General features: G+C 41.5%; 1 pseudogene; it reads right to left on the bottom strand.

Annotated features, from left to right (window-relative positions):
- Positions 1-4,982: 4,982 nt before the first annotated feature.
- LOC107006502 lies at positions 4,983-5,807 on the bottom strand (annotated as a pseudogene).
- Positions 5,808-7,645: the final 1,838 nt, after the last annotated feature.

Raw genomic sequence — 7,645 nt, 5'->3', positions numbered from 1 at the left:
CGAATAATCAATCAAAATATGAATGTTCGGCAATGGAAAATTATCCTTTGGCTTAACTTTGTTGAGATCTCTATAGTCGACACAAATTCTGATCTTCCCATCTTTTTTGATGACCGGAACAATGTTAGCCAACCAGGTCGGGTATTGAGTCACTTCTACCAGCCGAGACTCAATCTGTTTGGTAATATCCTCTTTAATTTTATGACTCAACTCGGACTTGAACTTCCAAACCTCTTGCTTTACTGGATCAACCCCTAGATTAATCGGCAATTAATGAGATACAACATCAGTACTCAGCCCTTGCGTGTCACCTACTTCCTAGAAAAACACATCAATATATTCAGCAAGCAAATGAATTAGGCCTTTTCTTTGAGTTTCATTCAAGTGAACGCTTATTTTGACCTCTTTGACACACTCTTGGTCCCCCAGATTTACAGTTTTAGTTTTCTCTATATTCGGTTTATGCTAATTTTCAAACTGCAAAAACTCTTCAGCAACATATTCCGATACTTCATTTTTCTCTTCGTATTCATCAACCTCTTCATCACCTGCCTCATTTTGTTCATTCAGCTCGTGACATGACATGACATTGGTAGGTTTAAAACTTACATTACTGAAAGCATAAACAAATAAAGTTAGGAAAGAAAAGTATAACAGATCATTAAATAAATAAATTTTAACCTAAAAGAGGGTTTCATTCAAATTAGAAAGACCGGTGCAATGTTTGGCCATGGCATAGGGCCATGTTTCATTTTAAACATCACGATGGAAAATTAAAAATTCGAACAGTTAAGAAAAATGCAAAATGGTGGGTCTCGGGCCTCTTCAGGACTACCACTGATTTAAATATGCATAAAACGATGCCCTTCTACCAAGTAGTTCGGGGGATCAAGATGGGCGTGGAGGTCTAGTTCTGCAGCATCTCTCCTGATTCAGCATCACAGAATCTTGTCAGCACGACCTCTTCTTCAATGATAGCATCGATCTCTTCAAAAAGTCCACGGATTCCTTCCCCAGGGTCCCCTCTGCTCGGCATAATCATGGACTGGAAGGGATTTATATATATGAGGGATTGTCTTGGCCAATGATTGATCCTTCTTCTTCTTTGTCTTCTCATCATCATCTGTGGGGATGTACCCCAATCCATACCTTTCCCCTTTGAAAGGAACTTGAATGGGCTCAACAATTCCTTAGGAATTTATTTCCAATCCGAAACCTGGTTCAAATCCACTTTGAAACATCACAGTAGCAATCGTCTTATACAAAGAAGGCATGAGAGCCTGTGGGGCCAAGTTTTCACCGGTGGCATTTACTAGCTCCATCGTGTAGAAATCAGTACCTCGAGAGAGTTCATCGAAAATCGGCGTGTATCTGCCGGAATGACTATCTTCGCCATGAATGACTAGCTCTTCGTTCTTCCAAACGAGTTTCATTATCTTATGCAGTGTAGAAGGCACAACTCCAGCCATGTGAATAAAAGGCCTTCCAAGAAGAAGGTTGTAGCTGGTGTCGATGTTCAAGACTTGAAATTGTGCACTGAATTCTGCAGGATCTATTTGGATGATCTGATTTACTGCTCCCAACGTATCTCTCTAAACCCCATCAAAGGCTCTTACATTGACTTGGTTTTGTTCCAACTTCCCAAGGTCAAACCTTAAAAGCCTTAGTGTCGACCAAGGGCAAATATTCAGACCAGATCCATCATTCACCAAAATGCGATTTACGACCTTCTCGTGGCATACGACAGTGATATGCAACGCCTTGTTGTGTGACCATCCTTCAAAAGGTAACTTATCATCGCGAAAACTAAGCTAATGCCCTTGGATAACTTGGTTAGTCATAATGGCCACATTATCGCTGCTTGTGCCAACGGGCACATACATATCATCATGAGCCTTCATCAAAGCCTGCCTGTGCGATTGAGAACTCATCAGCAGGGCCCACACAGAAATATGGGCTAGATTCTTCTCCAAATGCTTCATAATAGAATAATCTTTTGGCTACATTCTTCTCCAGAATTCCTCTGCCTCACCCTCGCTTATTGGCCTTTTAGCTTGATCCTTCTTTTGACCTCCGAGAGCAAGATCCTCAAGAGTATAACATCTTCTGGATCGGGTCATACCTTTTGCAGCAGCAACTTTAATCACAAATTTTGGCTTGATAAGAGTTTCTGATGGCACCAAGGCTACAACCTCTGTGGGTGTCAAAATAACGAACTATTTCTTCTCTTTGATGCTCAAAGAAGCTACAACCTTTTCCAAATTTTCATGAACGATTGGAGTTATCACTTTTGTCCCACACCAATCATCGTCTGTTTCTATAATACTAATGTTTCTGCCTCCATGATTTGGCAAAGGATTGGTATTGACATTAGGTGTAGATGGTTGGAGAAAAACTACCTCTTGGTTAATTAAATCGTGAATCTTGTGCTTGAGGTTGATACAGTCCTCAATATCATGCCCAACACTGTTGTAATGATAAGCACATCTCTGATCTGGCCTATAGAATTTTGAATTGATACGGGTTTAGGCCCCACTTGGTGGATATATCCGGCCGCAGCCAGTTTCTCGTAAAGCTTTGTTCAGCTTTCTGCGAGCGTCGTTAAATTCCTCGAAGGTTTCTTCTCGAACCGAGGTCAAGGGGGATCATAACTTCCTTGTGGGGGAGGCATCTATTGATAACCTCGATTTTTTGGACGGGGAGCTTGATTTCTGGGATATGAGTTTGTCTGGTAGTTTGGCATTGTACCTTGGTAGTACGGGTGGGGATTTTGATATGGTGGAGCTTGGACTTGATATGCAGGAGGGGGTGCTCGGTAGCTCGACTGCACGTTAGCACATTTGGGAGTAACACCCTGGTAGGGAGATGGAATTTGGTAGGGTGGAGGATGATTTGGGTAAATGGGAGATTGCTAATTCGGGGGTGGACTTTGGTATAGTGGAGCTTGCACGTTTGGATAAGTGGAGGTAGCAGTCTGATAAATTTGGGGGATCATTGGGATGACTAGCTTGCGTGTAGCAATCTTGGTAGGAATTTTCGGAAGGCCAAGAACGACCTTGGGAATATGACGAGCTTCTGGGGGTTTTCTTCCCCCCATATGAAACAACCACGATTTCTTCTCTTTTCTTCTTCAATGTTCTGGGTGATGCAGCAACATGGACTATTTTTCTCGTTTTCAACCTATCTTCGATAGTCTCACCAACGTTGACTATCTCGGAAGATTTTGCTCCAACAAGAATAGGATTTGATCATAATACTCAGTCTGTTGCACCCGCACGAACACTTCTGTAATTTCCTTTTATGACATAGGCGGTCTGACCCTTGCAGCTTCCTTTCTCCACCTATAAGAAAATTTTCTGTAGCTCTCGATCGATTTCGGCTTCATCTTCTCCAAAGAATATCGATAAGGAACGATTTTGATGTTGTATGCAAACCGATCGATAAAATCCTTTGCTAGAGCATTCCAGCTGGGCCATTGTCGGGTTACATGGGAGGTGAATCACTCTAGAGCCTCACTCAAACTTTGGCTAAAGAGCCGCATCAATAAGCTTCGTCCCTTCAAACTCCCATGAGCTGGTCATAGTAGGCTCTCAGATGAGCCATAGGGTTGCCCACTCCTCCGAAGGTGTCAAACTTTGGGATCTTGAACCCTTCCAGAAGGTCGAAATTTTGATGAATACATAAGTATTCATAACTAAGCCCGGCGATATCAGGGACGCATTGGATCTCCTTCATGGCTTTCTTGATCTATTCTTTTATGACGACCTTTGCCTCTTTTTTTGCCCTCCACTCTCTTTCCTGTTCCTCATAATGGTCCAGCTCAAAACCGTGCACATCGTGCTCGGTGGGGACAGGAATTTGGAAAGTGGTTCTTTTAGGTAAAGGTGGTTCTACAGAGGGACTCTAGGCATTTTGAGCGTTTTGATAATTCTGTGGGTAAGTCTGTGGATTGGTATTCTGATTTAAGTGGTGGTGGGGTGTTTGGGGATTGAAAGTATTTTGGTTTTGATTTTGCGGTGGTGGAGGGGTTTGATGGTGGGTATTTTACGGATGGGGTGGCATTTGGGGGTGGTTGTTTTGAGGAGGGGGTAGTGTTTTGTAGGATGCGGAAACATATTGGGGATTTTGGGTAGTCAGATCTATAACCGACGGATTCTGATCAGGTGTAGATGGCTTGTTTTGGGCTGGATCTATGTTTGAAGAAGGGATGTAGATTGGAGGTCTCCTATCAGCAGTGTTAGCAGCAAATCCTGGTGCACGCAAATCCTGTCTCGTTTGCATTTCTACCCTCATCTCTGCAATCTGTTGCATCAGCTGCAGAATCAACTCATTCTGGTCAGCTATGGTGGGTTGAGCCACCACAACATCAGTAAGACTTATTTATTCATTACTATCCCCCATAAGTGTCTTTCCTTTTTTTGAGCTTTGTCTAGGGAAGAAATTTGCGAGACCTTTTGATCTGGAGAAATAGGGATGATCTACCAGCGTTTGATTGACACATATCAATTTCAAAGTACCTGAGAAGGAAAACAACCTAAAGGCTGATTTGTCAGTGAAGATTCAGAATACAAAATGCATAATATCACACATAGAGAAGATAAACACACAATTTTCTTTGGTTGAGGATATTTTTAACTCACGAGTAAGGATGGAAACACATTTTTTAAACAGGCAGGAGCTTGCTTGTTTTAGTTTTGACACTGTCTCAGAAAGGCTAAACCACGTTGAGATACAGTCTTCTTGCATCTGCTCTTTGACGTTTGTTGATTTAGTCTTCGTATCTTCTCGTAACATGAAGGGTGAGAATGAAAATTTTTAAAGATAGTGCCCGGGCCTGGTAGGCTACCTATGTTTTTAACAAGGAGAATACAGGGCCAACGTAGTTCGATATAATAATAATGACTACATCTCATTCATTCATTCATTCATTGCGATTACAAGGAAATTGAAAGACAACAAAGATTTAAAGATAATAATAATGGCTACATCTCAGTCATTCTTCTTCTTGTTGCAACATCAGTCACGAGGAAAAAACATGACTCGAATCTTTCCCATGTTGATGAGGGATTCGAGGTCGTGGCGGAACTCAATATACTATTCAATGTTGTGGTCTGTGGCGTGATGATGATAGGGACAATGCTTTCAAATTTCGTGCTGAACAGAATATTGCATGTCCACATTCTTGTAGTAATGGGTAAAGACGCCATTCTAAACCAAATCCGAGTAGATTTCCCTCATTGTTTTCTTGAAAGGTGTGAATGAGAAACAAAATAATCTGGTTCCCTCTATGACCGGTATGTCAAGACGTGGTTCATCACATGCAAGGATGACGTCGTCACACCAAGTGTTAGGAGTACTATCCATAGTAAATAAATAACGGACTGCGTTTTTAAAGCCAATACACTTCTCTATTATATGTCCTTTCTCCCTAGGATGACATTCACCTGTCTTGCGGAGATCTCCTAATCCCACTTGGGGGGACACTTTCTTAACGGGTCCTACCAGGCCCCTAGATCGATAGTGTTCAAAAACGAGAGTGCACGAGATGACCTCTATCTTCTTTCGGCCTTCATGCGATATGCCTCAAGAGAAATTTTGCTGTCTTCGTTTGCCAGACGTCCCTCGAAAGAAGGTGGGCGGGGAAGTAACTCCTCATAACTTTCCTTTTCATAACTTTCTTCGTTGATCTCCTGTTCGGGGCTCTCAAGAGGAAATAGTGATTCATACAGACGCTTTCCGCGTTGCTTTTTCATCTCGACACTCTCTTCTTCACTTGGTTCAGTTTGAATACCCTTTCCTTTGTCCATAGCACTGATTTTGCCTTTCATGAGACAGTAGAGTAATGTTTAGGATTTGGAGATGAGGTTTGTCTTTTCAGTGAGAAACTTAAGACTTAGAAAATTTTGGTCGGATATTTGTGATAGTGACTTCTGTATATATTTTGGAAAAGAGTGGGTTTCCAATATCCTCATTCAGAGCAACATAGCACATAAACAGTTAAACACACATATCGCGTCCTAAAACAGACATGGGGACTCTTTTGTGCCAAGGGTAGGCCTAGCGCATTTGAATGATGTACACATGAAATTGAGCCAAATAAACAATTCCCCCCAAATAAATTTCACAAATGAATATTAATGTTCACAAAGGAGAAAATAAAGTATAAAACATTAAAGACAGACCCACGCAGGGGCCATTTGAAAGTACAATAAAGGCAGGCCCATGCAAGGGATAAAAAAACAACATAAATACATATAAAAACCCACACAGGGGCAAAATCCACTATGCTTCTCTAGATGGTCGTGCTCCTTCTCTGCTCTCCTGAGTCTTGTATTGTTGATACATATATCGTAGCATTAGCAAAAATCCTTCTCTCAGGCGTCCTTTGTCCTCCTAGATTTCATATCGCATCTTTTCAATTTTATCCTTAACACAGGTATCGAGATTATCATAACCACGTCTTAGTCATTCCATTTCTCTATTTTTCTTCTCAAGAGCCTCTTGTTTATCGACAAACTTGACATACATTTCTTGATCTTCCTTTTTCACCTCTCAAAGCTCGGTCACCGCTTTGGCTTCTCGATCCGTTACACTTCGAAAAGTTCGTGGGATAGGAGAGGATATGCTTTGTATGTCGTATCTTATCCACTCTTTGTAACCCTCGTCATATCCATCATTGAATCAACCTGGGGCGATGGTGTTTTCATCGAATTGCTTAGCACCATTCCATTCTCTCAGCATCTCTGAAGATTCCGGTACTCTGTCATCCCCAATATCATACACATAGGTGCCATAATATGCATCTTGAGGTACAGTCTGCCTCCTTCAAAACTATCGCATGACTCGAAAAGGTGCATAAGGGCGAATTCCCCAAACACCTGGTAGAGGAAGCACAAGCTTTCTCCGGATCTTTATGACGACCTCTTTTGAAATAAAGCAATCTAGCATCCATTGAAAATCATCTTCTCTTATTTCTGAGAAAATCTGAGCCCATCTTCCTCTAGTTCTCCGATGGTCCATATTCGCCCTGTACAACATGTCATTCAAATATTTATGGGTATTCTTGTTGTCAATAATATGTAGCTCATGAGTCCCAATACCCATTGCTAAGTGGCTGAGAATCCACCACTAAAGGAGTAGGTTGCATCCTTGGAAGCATCGATGGACCTCTTTGCACTTTCCCAAAGCTCGGTACATTATGGACAGGATGAGTAGAACTAAAGTGTAGTATTTTGTTATCCCTTGATTCTCGTACCCTTTGAATAGAATGTGCGCGAGTGTTATAACTCGCGCATTGATGCTCATACTTTGGCCATACGGGAAGACCATCGTTCGGAATCAAGCTACAGCAAATGCTAGAGGATGGATGCTGTTCCATTCTCTATAAGGGACCTCGAACTCTCGATTGTAAGTGGAGTAGAAACTCGCAGCACTACACCATTTTAGGCCTACGACCACACTTATTCTGGACTACACTTGTAAAGTGTTGCCTAAAGTAGTTTTGGGAACGCTTTTAAAGCGTAGCCAAAATTTTTAACTTTTAGCTACAATAATTTTTGCAACACATCAAAAGTGTACTCTTCAATAATATAAGATACACTTTATAAGTGTTGTTAAAATATGATATAATTGGCAACACCTATTT

The sequence above is a fragment of the Solanum pennellii genome, chromosome 12 (assembly GCF_001406875.1).
Source record: "Solanum pennellii chromosome 12, SPENNV200".
In the NCBI taxonomy this organism is placed as follows: domain Eukaryota; kingdom Viridiplantae; phylum Streptophyta; class Magnoliopsida; order Solanales; family Solanaceae; genus Solanum; species Solanum pennellii.
The sequence above is the reverse complement of the archived record's forward strand: the minus strand, read 5'-3'. Positions and strand labels throughout refer to the sequence as shown.